General features: G+C 36.0%; 1 protein-coding gene and 1 long non-coding RNA gene across 2 annotated transcripts in view; one reads left to right on the top strand and one right to left on the bottom strand.

The window, feature by feature from the left end:
* Nucleotides 1-20,473, top strand: part of LOC131428582 (putative uncharacterized protein DDB_G0271606) — a 149,457-nt gene that overhangs the window by 72,548 nt on the left and 56,436 nt on the right. The window lies entirely within an intron of this gene.
* Nucleotides 1,713-3,905, bottom strand: LOC131430274 (uncharacterized). Its single transcript, XR_009229508.1, has 3 exons — nucleotides 3,822-3,905; nucleotides 2,672-2,876; nucleotides 1,713-2,602 (listed from the first exon to the last, which is right to left on the bottom strand). It is a non-coding gene; the product is annotated as an uncharacterized LOC131430274 (long non-coding RNA).

The raw sequence follows: 20,473 nt of genomic DNA, 5'->3' as shown, positions 1-20,473 counted from the left end.
ATACACATACATTGCTCAGCTTGATGAACAGTGTCGAATGACATAGAGCCGCTGGGCCAATTTTCACTAGTTAATTTTTCAAGTGATTGTATTAACTTTCTATATGAGAAAGGCAATAAGTGTACTTTTATAGAAAAGCATCGTTATCATGATCTGGTAATAACACTAACAAGTAGGTACAAATTGAATTAGAAATTTACATTTTTTTCACCTGAAAAATAAATTTTAATGTGGCAACCCTGCACGCTATACGAAATTGAACGAAGCACGCTGCGAACGGAGCAAAGCCGCACGTACCGACGCGAACTAGTTTTGAATCGTTATTTTGAACGACGATTTGAATGTTTTGACACTCATCGCCCTATAATTTCGTAACCGGAAGTAGGATCTTGAAGGAAATAGCACAGTATATTTAAAGATAACGAGAGCTTTAATTTGAATCATGATTCGTGAAAATCGGCTCAACCGTTGCTAAGAAATCGAAGTGAGTTCCATTTTTAGAGATTTTCTTCACTATTATCGGTGCTTTCGGAAGCGGAAACCGAGGACTAGTACTCCCGAAGTAGTTTTATATATTCACTAACTAACAAGATCTACCAACTAGATTAATTTAGCAGTAAGTTTTATAAAAATGTGCACCTCGTTTCGCCATCACTTTTGAAAAAATACTCATGAAATTAAAAATTTGCACTAATCGCACTGTAATATCGGAACCGGAAGTCAGATCTTTTTTTCGGGAAGTTTTTAAATAATTTTAAAACCTTTTATTTGCTTCTTAGTTTGTGAAAATCTGTCAAGAAATTTCCGATAAAATTGAGTGCGCATTTCTAAATATATTTGTACATATTTCCTTGTAATTCCGGAACCGGAAGCTGGATCCAAATGAAATTCGAGATAATTATATAAGGCCATAAGACCATTCATTTGAATCTAAGTTTGTGAAAATTGGTTCAGCCATCTCTGTGATAATTGAGTGGCATTATTTGTCACATACACACATTTTTTTATCTCGACGAACTGAGTCGAATGGTATATGACACTCGGTCCTCCGGGCCTCGGTAGTGAAGTCGGTTTTCACAGCGATTGCATAGCCTTTCCATATGAGAAAAGAAAAAGTATTTTTTTGTAATTTTGAGAAAACCTGGCAACTTTGCGAAACCAAATGAGATGAAAAGAAAACGCAATCAAGTGAACTAAGTGAAAAACTTTAATCTCATACTTATGAAGACTTTCAGTGACTTTCAAGTGAACATTACTAATTATGAAGTCATCCAGCATTCAATAGTAGTGTAATTGTGTGAAATAGTGATCATTAGTAGATATTCAGAAACTTGACGAACTGTAAATCTTGGGACGTAAATGTGTTCTAAATTGAAAAGTGAGTTTGTTTTCAATAAAAAAACGATCACCGAAGAATATAAAACCATTTCTTCCAATGGGAAAGTGTAACAATAGCTTAAATAATCATTTTAAAACATTTCACAGTTTGGTTCAGGTACGTTTCAAAATATTATTCATGTTCAAAGTAATGAGATGAAGGGATGAGATGGAAATAGGAGCTCAGATGAAATAGGGAGTCGTTACCCTATAAGCATATCAATTTTGCACGTAAGAATTAAAAATTTATTTGAAAATTATTATTTGTGAATTTATAGAGAAAAACAAATTTTGGGACCGAATTGGTGTGGAATGCCCCCTAAAAATCTATTCTCAAGAGATGACTAAGTTGATGCCTTCCACGCAGATTAACGCGGTGCAACTTCTGCGCTTAATTTATTGATCACTACAAGCGTTTTAACAATCTCAACTTTTGCGTCTAGAAGCTTGTCCTAAACTGCTTTACGAGTTTCTGAAACATTTGATTATGGTGGAATTGGGAGGTGTGGAAAAAGTTTACATCTTCTCAATAAAAAACATTCGACATCATACAACTTAGTTAATAATTCAGTGACCTCTGGTTCCAACTCGACATGTTTCATGAGTTGTTCGAACTTACTCCGATAATCACTTCCATCACCAAAATTGCTTTCCAGACCCAATTCGATCAACGACATATATTCCTTTAGCAAGTCTGAATCAAATTTATGAATATATAAATTTAAAAGTTTGTCTATGCATTTTACTAGTAGTAGGTATCGATTTATCGGAACACATTCGAAAAGCACTTTCTTAAACCGAATCTGATCCAGCAGAGCTTTCTTTGCCTGTTCAAAACTGCGTGTTTCATCCAATAATTCCGGCTTCTCGATCATTATTTCTGCCTCTAGATCATCATCCATAGACATCTGGCAGCCTTGGTTGATAACTGTTATCTTACTGGATTCCGAGCTTAAGCAGGCGGAAAAACCGAGTTCGTTGGCTTGTCCGGTGATGTAGTCTTTCCTAATATATTCTTCACCATCCGGTGATCGAAACTCTCTCGCATAGCTTAAAGCGGAGGTCGAAGGACGACAGTCCATTGAACCATCGAATGAATCTTTGCGGCTTTGTCTGTTCCGATTCGGGTTAAATGTTGAATGGTCGAGCGATTCATCTTTCGCTTGGGTGTCGTTAACTCTTCTACTCGGTCTAACGCTCTCTGGTTCCATAGTGAATCAGTTTCCTGTGAAGTTTCATACGAAATTTTATCGAGAAAGGTTTGTTTTTTTTTTTTTTTTTGGTTGAAACTTACCTCGAGATAAGCCTTCTTTATCGTATGTTGTGTTGAAGTTTCAGACAATTTTGTCTAGCTCCAAACCTCAGCACTTCTCAATAGCAAGTAAGTTGAAAAAATTTTGAATTGACGATGATGTTTATCGTTGGAAATTTTCTGAAACGTCTAGTTAAGGCAAGCCTAGATCCGAGTATATTCTTTCACAGGGTTTGAAACGGCGAAACTGTAATTGAAAACGTAAGTTAGGGGTTGTTCCCGGCGAACCAACAGCCAACTACATTCGCATGAGATTTTAAAGCAAATCTTAGGTTATGCTACTAATCCAAAGGAATGCAAGTTCGATTTTGTATCATAGCATAATGAATTTTTCTTTTATCATCAAGATATAGAGTTAGTAATCATACATCATAAAAGCACATATAATCGCACATGCTATCAAGAACACACAAATGATTATTTGCACTATCCATCCCATTTTCCGAACTCGTCGAGCTGAGTTGAATGGTATATAGCACTATGGGTCTCCGAGACTTCGTTTGAAAATTGTTTTTTTTTATAGCAATTCTTTTACCCTTCTATAGAGAAAGACAAAAGCAGTTGTCTTTCAGACTCGGAACGTCATCCACACAAGGTTTTCCCACAGATGACAGATAAACAGGCTCGAACTAAACTAAACTAAAACTAAACTCGACTATTAGCCGCGATCTTTCAAAACGGTCCTCTTCGTTCCGGAACGATAACAAAATCCTCCTGCCTGTCATCGAAATATTCCAACTAAAACAATTTTAACTCATATCACACGATTTCCCTAACTGTTAAAGGCAACTTTTTTTCCATATCGCATAAATCACACGAGAATTCGATCGGAATAAAACAACATCGAACTTGTCATTTCAACCAACAGCAAAACAAAAATCTAGCGTGAAGCACCAAAAATTGTGTCTCATGTGAAAGCGGCACCCAAAGCGTGGTGGCACTTCGTGTCGATCGTGGTGACATCTGCAAGTGTTCACCATACAGATTAGGCAAATTTTACACACAGGTCATATGTGAGCCTGTATATCTGTTTTCTGTGGTTTCCCAAACTGTTCCCTTGTGTGGAAAATCTAAACACCATCCTAATTTTTTCACAATTCCAAACTTAGCCCTTGATCTTGATAAAGCATACATCCTGGAAACTGCGGATTAGAATATTTTTTTTACAGCACTACCAAAACTAAACTTAAAATTTCACTTCTTCCAGCACACCTATTGAACCTTTGGATTTCGAGTGATTCTTAACGTCTTATATACTTTTGCTCTGATAAAATTTCAAATCAAACATTTTATCTATAGATGAAACCATTTCTCGGTAACTCTAATCTTATCTAGTCTAGTGAGAAATGGTAAGAAGATCCATACAAAATCAGTTCCAACCCACCTAGTGGGGTGACGATGCCATTCTCATATTATTCATTTTATCTCATAAACATTTCTGTGGTATTCTACAAGAAACTTTCAAATCATTCTTGAATAAAACCTTCCTACTCGGGCATAATCCTCAAAATAACATATAAAATGAAACAGTTTTGAGAATAGAAGTCCGATCCGGATGAAATGAGTACCGTTTCGGAGTTTTTGATTACCGTTTCCGGTACTACCGGGAGGAACTGAAAATAACCGATCTAGCCGAAGTCGGTTCGTTTGGATAGTAACTAACAGCACTTACAAATTGGAAACAGTTTTGAGCTAAATTTAGCAGAATTTTATCCTGTTTTTGATTTTGGCATCGTTGCTCTAAATCACACTTCACCTTTTGCAATTTCGGAATCGGAAGTCCAATCCGGACGAAAGTCAATAGTAATCGGTGAAAATCGGTTTTGCCATCACCGAGAAGAAGAAGAAGAACTTAGTTCTGTTTTGCAGATTTTGATTGCTGTTTGATTGAATTTTTAATAGAAACAAGCATTTAGGTTTCAGTTTTTTCTTCTAGTGATGAGTGATTTAATACCGGAACCAAAAATAGTATCCGGATTTGAATCTCAGTCTGTGAAATTCGGTTCAACCATCGGCGCGAAAATTGAGTACATATTAGCTGGGATTGTTTAGCACATATCACGGACCCCCCAATTACGAAAACTTGAGTCCACACTCGGTCATCTGGGCATCGGGTCAAAAATCGGTTTCCACGGTGATTGCATAGCGTTTTTTGTACGAGAAAAGCAAAAGGGGCTTACGGGTTGCTTTCGACGATAAAATTTGGGATCTGCTTCCCAGTAAGGCTATAAATATTAGAGCTGCAGTTCTGGGAAGGTGCTATGAATCGCTTCCCGACGAGCACAGTCAATCACAAAAAATATTAACGAATCGAAATCTGAGTATGATTATTAATTTGATTTCAGCTTATCAGTGTTTCGTCTGATATCTCGTATTCGCTTATCGAAAACAAAACTTACGAGGCAAAATGAACGCATTAAAAATTGGACTATTTTCAAAAAGCGACAGAATAATGCAAAAGTGAATTTCAACGGAACAATTATTCCTTCAATCACAGATAACAGATAAACAGATTCGAACAACATTTCACTACGTTCCGGAACTATAACAAAATCCTCCTGCCTGTCATCGAAATATTTCAACTAGAACAATTTTAACACTTAGCACACGATTTCCCTAAGTGTTCCCTAACTTTATTTCCATGTCGCCTAAATCACACGAGAATTCGATCGGAATAACACATTAAAAAACGTCAAGATTGTGACTCATGCACGGAAAAGCCAGCGATCGCAAAACAACTAAAATATTAATTGTTTTTCTGATTTTGATTGGTTAAAATTAGGTACAACTAATCGACTGTTGTTTTAACTAATCTGTCATTTTTGATTTATCGTGCTGGCAGCTTAGCAACGACACCCAACAAAGACATGCCCCACAAACAAGTAATGAAACGTTTCAGTTGAGCAATGCCAAACACCCTGAGCGAACAATGAAACGTTTCAATGAGGTGTCACTCGTGCAATTGAGCAAAGATACAATCCCAGCAAAGTTACTTGTATGCATGAAAGCAAAAAAATGTCTCAGTTGTTTCAACCAATTATTCAGTTATTTGAACTTAAACGCCAATTGCAATACATATTTTTAACTGTTAGCCTCTTCGGGGGGTAGTTCACTGCTTGAACAACGAAATTTTACCTAATTAACTGCTTATATATTTATCACTAAACTCACAAAGGATATAGAAATGAACCAAAAGATTACAATTCTCAAAAGGGAACTCACCAGAAAAATGGTCACAGGGAATCAGGAAATTTTTCCTTCATTTGCAGAATGGCTCGCTGGTAAACCTAATGCTACAGATACACTTTCAAGAAAATACAAATAATACCACATCACTTTAGCTGCAAATTTTTAAGCGTTAAGCGGTTTTAATAACATTGACATGAGCTGTCCTAGAATACATTACTCTCAGATGAAATTAAAACATTTATACTCTAGGAATATCTATTTAACACATGGAAAACTTGTTTTACAATTAACTGTTATACGAGGTCTGTTCAAAAAGTACCCGGAATTCTCATTTTTCTAAAAAAATATATATTTATTCGTCTACATCTATATGGTCCCCTTCAAAGTAATCCCCCCTAGATATAATACACTTATGCCAGTCTTCGAAACACCCCTGATAGTCACTTTTTGTAATGCTCTGTAGCACTCTCAGCGATTCTGGCTTTATCTCTTCAATCGATGAAAAACGCTGTCCTTAATGGGTCTCTTCAACTTTGGGAACAGGAAAAAATCACACGGAGCGATATCTGGTGAATAAGAAGGTTGGGGCATGATTAAAGTCTTGTAATGCGTTTGTTTTTTTGATCAAAATTCAGCAGTTTTGGAACGAATTTTGCTGCCACTCGTTTCATGCCCAAAACATTTGAAAAAAATATGATGGCATGAGCCAACTGATATGCCAACTTCATCAGCAACTTCTCTAATAGTGATTCGGCGATCATCCATAATCATTTTTTCCACTTTTCCCACATTTTCATCGATTATTGACGTGCTGGGTCGACCGGAGCGTTCGTCGTCTTCAACGTCTTCGCGGCCATCTTGGAAACGCTTATACCACTCGTAAACACTTGTTTTTTTCATAGCAGACTCACCGTAGGCTCTCTGTAACATTTCGCACACTTGGTTACACTTTATTCCATTTTTCACGCAAAATTTAATACAAATTCTTCAATTCTTCCATTGTTTAAACTAACAAAAATCGCCGAGCTCAAAAAAACACGTCTACACCAGCCGCTATAAGACAGAATGTAAACAATGAATACAGCTGAAAATTTCACCATACATTAGGGACATATGTACCAACACAATGAAAAATAAAATTTGACCACCGGACTCTCCAGACGCGCGCAATTAAAAAATTCCGGGAACTTTTTGAACAGACCTCGAATTCTTCTGCATACTTTCACTTACATAAAACGACCACTACGTAACTAACATAAATGACGTTCATTTACCATTGAAACTTTTCAATATGAAACGCTTCTGGTGAAATGAAGAGGTTTTTTGTTCTGCCTTTTGCTGTCTTCGTTCTCCGCCAAGTGACAGCATTTGAATACAACAATTTCGGTTACCTGAACGGTTATGACAAAATCAACAGATATGTTAGTTAAATCCACAACATTTTAGTTGAAACAACCAGGCCGTGAAACAACAATTGCAATGTTGTAATTTTGTGATCTGCGGGTTCTCCGTGTAGTGTTAGTAGAACCGTAGCCCCAGCCATGCAATGATTCTGTACACTCTGAATCGGCTGCGCAGTCTGTTGAAACAGAAGGTTGAATTCCACTACGGGAATGTGATACCAAGGCTTTGCTTTTTGTTAAGGACACTTGCTACGCTCTCTTCCCACAAAAAAAAACATAAAATTCTTATACCCAAAGCAAGAAGTACATGTGCCAAGTTTGATAGCAATCCGTACAGTACTTTCTGAGTTATGCTATTTCAAACATTACACTCCCTTTTAAAGGCACTTGCTACATTCCCCCCCCCCCCTCTCACCCCGTATAGTCATATCTAAGGTATACGAAATGTTTCTAAGGTCATCAAAACGTATCGATTCTCGTCAAGTTATATGTCTGTAGTTCCGGAACCGGAACAAATTAAGGAATTCCGTATGAAACTGTAAGACTTTTATTTTGAACCTATAAGTTTGTGAAAATCGATTTGGCCATCTCCAAGAAAAGTAAGTGAGGTCCTTTTTGCAGTTTTTAATCACTATTTCCAATTTATCCGAAACCGGATTCAGATGAACGGTATAATCGAAGTTGGTTCATTTTCCAGCAACAAATATGATTTACAAATTGGAACAGTTTTGAACGTAGTTAAACCTATACTTACTATCTCATGCTCTATTTCGATTAAACCAATTGAACGAAATTTAACAAACGAAACGAACTTGCGTTTCTGTTACTTTAAATAACTGTTAAATTTTAAATTCATTATAATATTATTTGCAAATTGCCATCCGATTTGCAATGCTTCAAAAAGTGATGAAGTCGAATTCATTCGGATGATCATTTGAAAAAGTTGATCATTTTATTTTCAGTTATATCGCCTAAATCAACTTCGTTTAAAGAAGCGAATGGCATTGAATGAATATTGGTAGGTAGACTGCCATTAGAAAAAGATGATTTGGCCGATCAACCTATTAATAAATTGTTTTCGTTAAAAGATGAACTGCAAGGCGGTCCTGTGTTTTATTATTTACATCAGAAGAATTAAGTGATAGATTTCTACTTGTTACACTAGCGCAACTGACATTAGAAGAAAATGATGACGAGGTCGATCTACCTGTCAATAAATTGTTTTCGTTAGAAGACGAATTGGAAGGCGTACCTGTTTTTTGTATGAAATTCGAAGAAATAAGAGCCTTAGAAGAATTAGGCGTGGCTTTTGTAACGGTTTTTTGATTTCCAGGTATGTTCTGTAAATTGAAGGTCGTTGGTTTGACTTGTTGTCTAAGCGAACGAGCGTTTAAATTTTTTTCCCTGACAGGACATTTCAAATAATTGGATTTATGATTTCCATCGCCATTTGAACATGAAAATCTATCAGTGGTTTCATTCATTGGACAAACGTCTTTCGAATGCGATTTACCACAATTCAAACACTTTTGGTTCCATAGCCGAAGCCTTGGCAACGACGACATTGCGTTAAGTTTGCAATACGATTATGCCGTTTATAATGCTCCCAATGAATTTTGATGTGGGAAATGAAAGGTACTTTTTATAAAGTTTTCAAATTGTTTACGTCACTTCGATTGAAGTGTATTAGGTAAAGTTCATGGGAAATTCCAGAGCGTGGTTTAGAAGTACCATTCGCTCTTTTTTCATAAGTATTACTTGGGAAGAGGCAAAACCAAGCAATTCTTTTAGTTCATTTTTAATTTCATCAGTACTTTGATCATTTGATAATCCTTTTAAGACAGCCGCGAAGGGTCTGTCTGATTTTATATCATATGAATAAAATTTATGAAGTTTCTCGGATAAATATAAGATAAGACGTCCGTAATCTTCTAATCCATCCACCAAGACTCGACATTCTCCTCTTCTTCCGATTTGAAATGAGACTTTTACATCCGGGAGAAAAGTAGGAAGCTCAGTGCGGAATGCTTTGAAGTCGGAAATCATCACCGTCACTGGTGGCATAGATTGTTGTTTCTTCCCAGAACGGCAAGCGTCCATTTTGGGAATTTTTGAAGAATTTTCTTCTATGTCGCTACAATCGGATTCAGGAAGAATCTTGTAAATATTGTTAGACGGCATAGAATCGACGGAAGGGAAATCCGTCCGTTGTCTTTTATTTTCACATTCAGATTCTATAGGATCGTGAATGTTATTGGAAAAATGTTGAATAACGGATTGTGATTTATTCCGTATTGAATTATGTTTAGCCTTAGGCTTGTTGCCTTCCAGGTTGGACGCAGGCATTTTTGAAATGAATGAAATTTGGAATTAAATTAACTAAACTAAATTAGTCTTCGATTAGACTCCTAGTTTGGAAAAGTCTTGATAAAGACTGATTTTGTGGTAGTCTTAATAAAGACTTATTAGTTCGAAGAATAGCTAGCCTTACGAAAGGCTGATTCATTTCTTAGTCTTGAAAAAGACTGATTATATTAGAATATCACTCTTTGTATAACCTTGGGAAAGGCTGACTAATTGTTAGTCTTTAAAAAGACTGTTAGTGATTCAGGTAGCCTTGAAAAAGACTGAAGCCTTGAATCAATGAAACTCTAGGTAGTAAGACAAAATTTCCAGAAGCCAAAAGCTATACAGAGCAGATTTTTTCCCACACACTTACACACAAATGTATCATATTAGTCAACTAAAAAAACCTTTAATTGTTTCCAACTGCAGACTTTATTGTTTCAATTACTGAAAAAAATACTTTGTTTGACTAGCGAACAAAACTTGTCGTAAGCCCACAGCACTCAATCATTGAAAATATTCCACATTTCTATATGCCGTTTTTGTATGATATGCTTTGTGCAATGATTCGTTCAATTCATGCTGTGCGAATTTTGTTCGCCTTATTTTAGCACTGAATGTCACCAAATATTTCAGAAAATTTTAGCTTTGAGTTCATTTTGGATATCTCATACTACTGAAAATTTCATCATAAATTGCTGAACATATTTCCGATGGTATGGAGAAGAAATTATGTTGCTGCGTTGAATACAACAAGAGATATTCACGATCAAGTTCTACCCATTCTATATTGAATAAGATATGGAACGACTTGAATAAGATGTTGATTGCATTAGGGGCTGTCCAGAAAAGACGTCACGATTTTTGACTCCCCATCCCCCCTTTGTCACAAATTGTCACAGAAGCAAAGACCCACCTTCCCTATGTCACATATCACGAATTCAAAATAATTAAAACTCATCTCAATATGTATGACAAACCATACAAATATGAGGGAAAAATCGATTTATTACATGCTGTCATTAGATTAAAAAACATCCCTAAAACTACAAAATCATCGGAATTTTTTCATTAATATCAATTATATAAATTAACAAAAGTATTTGGTTGGAATTGATGAACATTTAAATCTTCTGTTTTTTTCTTCCTAGGGGTACGCAGGTATATTATTGTTTTAGTTAAAGAATAATATTATCTACAAGTTAAACTGTTTGGAGGCATCTTTTTCTTTTTTACTCATATTAGGCAAAATTTATTAATTTCGCTAATTTACTCGCTCCTCCTCGCTCCTTTTGCTGATCACAACAGAAATGATTTCCTGCATCATTCATTTCCGAATTTACAAGAAGAAGCTTTTACATCAACAAATACACGTTTTCCTATAGAATGTAAACGTTTGTTGTGGATATTTTTTCAGGAAATAGGGCAAAACAGTAATATAATTAGGTATTTCAAAAATGCGCTCATTGGAAATATTGGACGTCTCTAAGCGGCCATCCGCCGGGGGCGCTGCCCTCGGGGATGTTACCCGCGGCACGAAGCTGTAACATCAATCCCAGTCCAGCACAGAAAAATAGTCTTTAACGTAGTCTTAAGCTTATCCTTATCTTCTCTCTTTCTCTATCTCTATCCCCTCACAATCTAAGACATATGAACCGATACCATGAATTGTAACCATTATTACTGACTCTATGTAAAAACTCCCCCCCCCCTTTCCCCGAAATGCCCCACCTTATATCTCCCAGCCACCCCCAAACCCCTACCCCAATCTGATACATACCCGGTGAACGACCATTATTAGGTTAAAACCGGGGGTAAATAAACGATATAATAATAATAATAATATTGGACGTCACATTCCAAAAACCTCCCCCCCTTCCCCCTGTCACAAAAGGTCACGTTTTATGGAACACCCCCCTCCTCCTTGCGGCGTGACGTCTTTTATGGAGAGCCCCTTACACTCCAACATCCGGGGGTAGATTTTGTGAGGTTGTGTCGTTTTCGTGTGGAAACTGATGGGTGAGATGATCTGTGAGTGAAATATAAGAGGAAGTGCATGCAAAAAGCGGCAATAAAGGCCACCGTTTGAGCTCAGAACTTACAATCGACCAATAATAGAGATAAAAGTGGAGTAACGGTACCCTTTTTATCTCAGCTCCATTAGTCATCTCATATATGAAAACGTGATTAATCCACCTAGCAGTGAGATGATACCTTTTTTTTATCAATACGCATGTGTTTTTGCATGGATATTCTTAGGTGTTTTAGTTCTCATGACATTATTTTAATTATCGTCGTTTAAAACGGCAAATTGAGATTTTAATCACTCATTACCCTGTAATGCCGAAACTGCAAAACATATCGAATTTCAATCTTAGCGTGTGACAATCGATTGAACATTCCATGAGATGTCGAAGTAAGTTCCACTTTAGAGTTTTTCGTCATTATTTATGGTACTTCCAGAACCGGTATTCAGGAACTAGCATAACTCGAAATGATTCGAATAGCTATAAATTATTACGCCAAACAATTTACATGAAATTTATAAACTCATCATCTGTAATTCCAGAATCGGATAAAATTCACCAATTTTGTATGGGACCTTAAGTCCTGTAATATCTGTGTTTGAAGTTCGATTTGGTCTTTTTTGAGAAAATGATTGAGCTTTGAGAATCGATTCGATACTGGAACCGGAATTCTAAAATCGGTGTAGCCGAAATCAGTTAAATTCACCTGAGGAGTGTGTAGACATCTTTGAGAAATTGTAGTGCGAATTAAAATTTGGGGGTACATTCCGAATCCAAAAACGAATACCGTTCAAACTGAAATAAATTTATTTGGTAATCGACTATCCAAATCTGCAAACCCGATAAACCTGATTAATTTATGTGAAATGAACATTTTTATACTAATCACCCTGCATTTTCTAAACCAGAAGTCGGATCTGACTAAAAAGTAAGAGGTTTTATAGGATTTTAAGACCTCTCATTTGAATCATAGATGATTCTTAGATTTCATTTGAATCTTAGATCGGTTCAGCCATCTACGAGAAAAATTAATTCCATTATTTTAATTTCGTTTCACATATCATCCTGTGGTTCCGCAATCAGAAGTCGGATCCAAACGTAATTCAGGAACCTTGTTTGGGAGTATACGACTTTTCATATGAATCTGAGTTTGTAGAAAACGGTTTAACCATCTCCGAGAAAATTGAGTGAAATTATTTGTCACACACGCATTTGCTGATCTCGACGAACTGAGTCGTATGGTATATGGAAGTCATGTTCTTCCAGCATTTATTGCTGTAAATAGTTTAAATCAATATAATTATGGAATCACTTCCAACTCGAAAATGCTAATATCATCTGGTTTATAAATGCCATATTCGAAAGATTATGTTGCCAAAAATGAACCGTGCTAAAATTGGTCCGAGGCAAATTGTCATACAAAAGGATGCTGTACACAGTCTTTTTGGTACTTAGAAACAATTATATGTAACAATATAAAAAATCGTGTTTCATGTTGCTCCCAAGCATTGCTTTTTCATACAGCGCTCAAAATTCCTTCTACTGGAATAAGGCTTACACAAAAATATCGATATCTCCGTTAAAAATGGACGGATTTTAACAATCTATGGCTTGTTGGATAGGTATTACCGAGCGAAATCTAAGTCTGGAAACATATTCTGTTTTCAAGGTCAAATGTGACAGATACTGTCAAAAAACTGAAAATTTTTACATAAAACTTCGTATAACTCAAAAAGTAAACATCCGATCTCAAAACCATTCAATAGCGTTCTGGGTGACGGGGAGACCTTTCATTTGCGACTAGTTTGATTAAAATCGGTCCAGCCATCTCTGAGATCTCGACCTCTTAGTTGACAACACACATACAGACACACAGACATTTGCTCAGTTCGTCGAGCTGAATCGATTGGTATATGACATTCGGCCCTCCGGGCCTCGGAAAATTTTTCGAAAGTTTGAGCGAATTCTATACCTATTTTTTATATATATATTAAAAAAGGTAAAACCGTTAATTATAATGAGATCTGTTGTCTATGTTGCAAATATATTATGCATCTGTTCTTTTTAAATCAGTTAATTATCCAATTCTTGAAGAAATATGCACAAATTGTGTCTGAAAAGAAATGGCTTTCGGCGAAATGGCCCTACTTCACCATAGTTATCTATACGAGATTGACGACCCGGTAAGGTTAGAATGTTATGTGGATTTTTGTAACTGCTAACTCCGAGTCCACTGATAGTCATTTATTCACATCATTTTCAAAATCAGTAAAAGCTCATCTTGAACTGCTAAATAAATCAAACCTTAATGGTTTATTATGCTATGCTAATGTTCACATTCGTTCGTGTTGAGTTTTGCCAAAGCATTTGATCTCCGCTTCTCTTTAGCATGGGTTGTTTTGAAGCTATCAAGTGATTCTCGGTAGATGGGAGGCTAAGGGAATCGACCGGAAGGGTGCCTCTGATGCCGCTACTACTACCACTACCACTACCACTAACCTCTCGGCAGACAGTCGACGGCGGCTTGCGGAAAGATTGCCAACGATTTGTGCTTGTTCAATTATTTTTGCACGAACTTGAGCACGTAATTTTCCCACCCTTGGCGCAGTTATTAAAATGAGATGCTAAGTCTGCCGATTTACGGGCTGGCTGGCAAAAGGAACATGTTCTGTATGATTCGGATTTTATTCGAGGCGTTCGCAACATCGCGAGTACCGTGCGGTTGCTGCTGTTTATCGCCGAGCGGTTGCAGATGGGCGTGAAAAGCCAAACCAGATGGAAATCCGTGCGAACCTAACGGAAGGTAGTTGTATGACGATTGTAAGACTGGCTATGAACGGTTCGAATACAACGTTTCTGTGGTATGAATATCGCTACCACTTGACGGGTTCATTTTCACATTTTTGAATAATTCAGTTGCCATCAGCCCTCCAGTGTTCGGCCGACTGGAGAGGATTTCGAATTCATGAAGTTTGTGTTATTGATTCTCGTGTAATCCGGCATGATGCTGCAAACATGTCCGTAAAATTCACTATTAAACCTACATATCGAAAGTAAAATCAAATGTGAACAGAGCTACTGCATACGAAATTCAACGACCCAAAGCTTTCGATTCTATCCAGTTTCAGAACGGAACAAAAAAATTAATCGCTATTCTGCAGAATCGTTCCGAATAAACTCGATTTTTTCCCTGTCTAGATGTAACGAAAGCGAAACAAAATGGAAATGGAATTCACTCAACCAAACGTTCGGTTGTTCAGATGTACACATAATATCATCATTACACATACCGAAATGCAACAGACGAGGCAAAAAAGCAAACAATTATGAAGGATAATAATAACAGTAATGGTTCCGTGAACAATTTTTCACACATGGAAGCACACTTGAACTTGCTCTCCATTTGGCACGATGCACTTGCCAACTGCCTGCCGGTATAATCTTAGGGTGTTCCTTGAATTTCAGAAACTAGTTGTGGTGAAACATAAATTACTAGACGACGAATATAAACTTTCCTGATAAACGTTGTTTGTGAAGTGAGAGTGCGTTCATTCCCTAAAAAATATCGTAATATTGTTGCCAATTCAATGCCTGAGTCTAAACTCAAAAAAGGTGGGTGGGTAATATCACAGACATAACTGGAGGACGTGAATACGAATACAACTGACATGCCTTTTGCACACTTCGTTTGTACTAGTTGATTGATTGTGTAATTTTTGCGAGTTTTCCTACTTTACTTTCAGAATTGTAACGGTGCTAGTGTATGACTTATGGATGACAAGCTAGAGTAAAAAAAACTATAATAAATAATGCTGTAATTTTGTTTTTTTTTTTGTAGATTCATATGCTCAGTTCTTTAAGAATATTTCAATGGTTCTAAGAAGAACCGATATTTACATATCGGTTCTTCTTAGAACCATTGATCCGATTTATCCGATGATTACAACTGTAAACATCTTTTCACCATAATTTATTTACCTACACCAGATACTAATTTCTGGACCAAGATTCAGGACTTTAAACTGAATTCGAGAACTAAATTCAGAACCTGGGATTGATTCAGAATTCAGTTGCAAAGTTAATTTTCGGAATCCAGTTCAAGAATTTCGTTACAGAGCTTAGTTCTAGAAACCTGGAACTGAACTAATTTTTTAATCCAGGTTCCGGATTCAATTCTAAAAATGGAATCCAAAGCCTGAAATAAGGGCCGGGTAGGATCTAATACATTTGAAAAATCATATATTTTTTGCTTTGTATTTTCTTATAGTAAACCATTTCGAGAATATTCTGTGAAAAATGTCTATCGGAACAAAATTCTGAAAGTTATGGGCCTTTATCTTTGCTTATCTCACACTGCGAAGAGGCAAGAGCTCGGTGCAGAGGCCCAAGAGTTCTGCTTCGATTGACTTGAAAACTTGACATTCTTAAAATGTTTTATTATAACAAAATACAAAGAAAAAATTTGAATTTTCGAAAGTAGTAGACCTTACCCGCCCCCTGCAAAAGCAAATTGTTTCCTTAGATTATATAGACAATAAACTTCAAGTGCGTTTTTCTCGAAAGCTCTAAATTTTTCCAAATTTTGCACACACTTTCTACATGTAAAATACCAGACCTCAATGTTTTCTTTTTCCTTTTGGCATTAAAAATGCCTTACTCTTCACTATATGGGGCCGGGTGTCAATTAAAAGTTTCAAAGATAGTCGCGTAACCTTTTTGTGTCATAATTTTGAACGTTAATAACTCGGTCATTTGTTGATGGATTGTTATAATTTAACAACCAATCGATTCGGAAACTTTCAACTTAAACATGTATGACGACGTCTCTCCAGTATTTCAATAGCAAACTATTGAAAAAATGGTTAGAATTGACCTATGTTTTCATTCACCAATCCCTGTTGTACAAAATGACGTCAACTTCTTGTTCGGCATAGGAGGCTTTGCGTCATGCATAAAAAACACCGTATCGTTATGCGTAGTATGAAGAGAAATCTATAAATATAGGCTGCACAATATTTCTTTGCCTAGTTGATGTTTGACTGTGAATGAAACAAGTAGCTTATCCAGTGAGCTGATGACTGAATTGTATATGCGTTCACTTGCTGGATTGTCGCTTTTGCATTATGTGTTGATGAAATTTCCTGTTGTCTGCACAACACCGTGTTCGCTTGAGTATCTTAGGATCATCTAGCTATTAAAGAACAGAATCAGCGTTATTACCGATTCTTTTGAAATATCCCATGTATTTATCAAATTTTTGATCGATTTTGCCATAAAAAATGCCTTACACTTCGCTTCCCGAAGCTGGGTGTCAATTTAAAAAATTTAAAACTTATGAGACAACATCATTTGAATATTTCAATTGCATACCATTGAAAAATTGGTTTGAATTGAGTATTTTATTTTGGTTCTCTGGCAACTATCAGGCCAATTTAAAATTATCGGCAATAGATTTTTCGGATCTAATTTGCAGCGCTTGTTCCTCGATGATTTTCCTCATCTAAATGATTCCAAAGCTTCAATATTGTAAGCTTCAAAATGTTTTAATTTGTCAACGGATCGGTTTGCATACTTAAATCTCCATTCCCATACGAACAAAACGTGACAATGTGACTGAACAAGTCGTTGTTCCACAAGAAATTAAACGCTTCAAAAGATTCAAAATTAAATTCTGAAACTTATTTAAAAGCGGTCCTCGGTTTAGTAGTATAAATGAGATCCACAGGCTCACTTATACAGTACAATTAGATGCAATATCGTATAGTTTCAAAGATAAACTCAAGGTAAGCTTACCTGCGATTTTACATGTATCGTTTGAATAGGAACCCTTGTAGAATTTGGTTAACCGCCAGTTTCAGTTCAATTATTATTTGCTTCAAAACAATAAGCGTCTGATGGCTACACGCGTTGTAACTATGACAATGTTCATTCATGTGTTAATAACATCAAGTTACAATATGAACAAAATTTCGGAATTTTGTTGCGTATCCATTCCGTATATTCCTAATATGCCAAAGCGAAAATCAGTGTAAGTAACTAAATATTTTATGCGGACTGTTTCGCATGTTTTCTTCCTCGTATTGTTGCCATATTATTTACCGACACTTTCCGAAGATTATCGACGATTTTGAAGGATTAATAAAATTACACCATTACTGAGATTACTGAGTCCACTTCAAAACGTCGTTTAAAATCGTATGCTAATGTACATATAATGTACTTCCTACTGCAATAAAACTAATGAAAACAGTTTATTCAGATTTCACCGAATACTATTCTCACGTTCGTACTCCGTGCTGTTGAAATTTTGCGGCAAGTAATGGCAGATAGATTTTAAAAAAGCTGGAGTTGAATCACCTATTTTAATGCATTCATTAAATTTTTGCATTTAATATTATCATTTTTGGAGTTTCACAAAACTTTTGCCTCGTAAGTTTTTTTTTCCAAAAGCAAACAGCAAAATAATAACGTAATGTGATATCAGTTGAGAAATTGATGAGCTGAAATCAAATTAAGATTAAAATCTGATATTGCTGTCAAAAATGTATTGAAAATAAAATGTTCTACAATTGACTCCCGAAGTGATCGGTTTAGCTTTTTTTTAAAAAAAGAACCTCTAGAAGAAATTGTAAATTCAACTTCATAACATTTTACAATATTCATATTACAGAGGAAACGATTTCAATTTGAAAAATAACACAATCCGCGTGGTTTATCGATTTGTCAGATAGTGCGATTTAGAATTTTTGTTACTCATATCACACATTCAGTTTTGAAACTACTCATTGTATTATTTACCTTAAAACTATGTTGAGCAAAAAAAACTTTACGTGAATACTTCAAGGATCACATACAAAGAGTCCAAATGAAATATAATTCTGTTATCACATAATCAGGAGATAGTAGGAGAATATGCGATCAAGAAAAAAAATTATGCATTTAATTCCACTTTATTTAACGTCACTAATGTCACGAGACAGATAATTTTGTTGTGTTTGATTGTATGATACTTGATTTTTAGATATTTATTTCGTTATTGGAAACTGCGGAAGGTCTTCATTGCACGATTATCCATGACACAGTTTCCAACAAGTAACTGTAGAGATTTTGTTTGTTTTTGATAATAATAGAAATATCATTCTTCAGAAAAATCTTATGTTGGCCTCCAAATTAGTGCCTTATACAAAATTATAGAAGTTCTATTTCGGTTTTAGTTTCTATTATACTGTAGCTCTAACGCCCTGTATATTGAATGTGACGGAATTATTTGGTGTTTATGGTTCTTCTAGTATTTGTACGAACTGATAGTGTTTATCATCAAAGTTGGTCTCAACTTTTTTGGTAGTTGACTTGGTTCGACACAACTTGTCTCGAAGTCAATACAAATACTATTAGTTTATTATGAATGATTAACATGAAATTAAAAGCAATTATTAGTGTCATCACATATGTTTATAATTATTAAGGTAACGATCGTCGAATGGCTTTGTAATCGGTATATAAATAGTTTCACGATCATGAGAAACAATAATAATTGACAAAAACTTGGGACTATTACTTCTCAGGCATAATAAACAACCCTACATTCGACCGAATGAAAAATACCAATTTGGCATTTCGAATGAGGTATAATTTGTTTGGAAAAGTCGAACTCGATCGAAAACACAAAATGAATTTATTATAGAACTACGGAATAGGAGTGAAAGTTACATATTTACGACACACAAAAACGCTCCATTAATAACCCTTTACAGTTTGATGATTATTCAATAACATATTCTGGCAGGTGTCAAAGTTGTCCCTAACGCTACAAATCACGATTGAAGTATAGCAAACACTGAAGAAATGTGCAGTGAAGACAATTCAAAAAGATTCGACATCTTTCTTATAAGCTTTATACAGGAATAAAATTTTATCCTGGGCGGTCATTCAGTTGTACCGCCATACGTCGCAGAGAACGAATCACCGTGAGTAGAAAATTCGACTCAACGCGAGTCATCAGCACCACCGAATAGCTTTCTACCTAAATGCTTCGAAACGAACTCACTGTGAGCAGACCCTGTCAGCTTGGAGCGATCTTAATCTTCAGTTCAGCAACGCCATCGCACGGCATCACATTCAACATTCAACATATCATGTCAATTGTATGAGTGCGCAGCCCTGCTATTTTGGCGCGCACGAATTTGACATTTCTCTCCCCTGCTTCTATGTATGAGATTCGATGCGGACTCGCCTGATGGCACCATGTTCGCAAAAAAGGATGTTGCCAATGATTTGTTCGAAAAATGTGAGAGCTGGATATCTTGTTAATATGATGTCTTTGCTGTGAGCCAACAGAGTGCATAATGCTTGCTTGCTTTGCCAAGCGGTTCAATTCTCTGAGTGGAAGGAAAGAATGAATAAAGCAGACACGGAATATATACAAACTGCTCGCCGCACGGGTAGAGCATCGCCGGTGAAAAGAATAGTTCACGAGTATTGTTTCATTGATAGGATCAGCAACCTTGGATTGTGCACCATTGAACCTGTGTGGGACAATAAGATGTTTCAAAACTTGTACAGAGCTTCTAGTTCAAATACAAAATTGCCTTTTTATTTATTGTATCAGGAAAATCATGATGCTGAAAATCGTTATTAATATTAGGACTAGTAAATTTTTTCCCGGATTTGCACTAAAATTCCCGACTTTTTTCCGGTTTTCCCGATTCTCCAGGTCACTTGCCACCCTGCACGTATTACTTAAAACAACAGAAATTTACTCACCTGGTCCGAAAAAAGTACTAACATTCTCCTTCACGAACGACAATAGAAAAATACCT

This window comes from Malaya genurostris, chromosome 2, assembly GCF_030247185.1.
Source record: "Malaya genurostris strain Urasoe2022 chromosome 2, Malgen_1.1, whole genome shotgun sequence".
Taxonomy (NCBI): domain Eukaryota; kingdom Metazoa; phylum Arthropoda; class Insecta; order Diptera; family Culicidae; genus Malaya; species Malaya genurostris.
The sequence above is the reverse complement of the archived record's forward strand: the minus strand, read 5'-3'. Positions and strand labels throughout refer to the sequence as shown.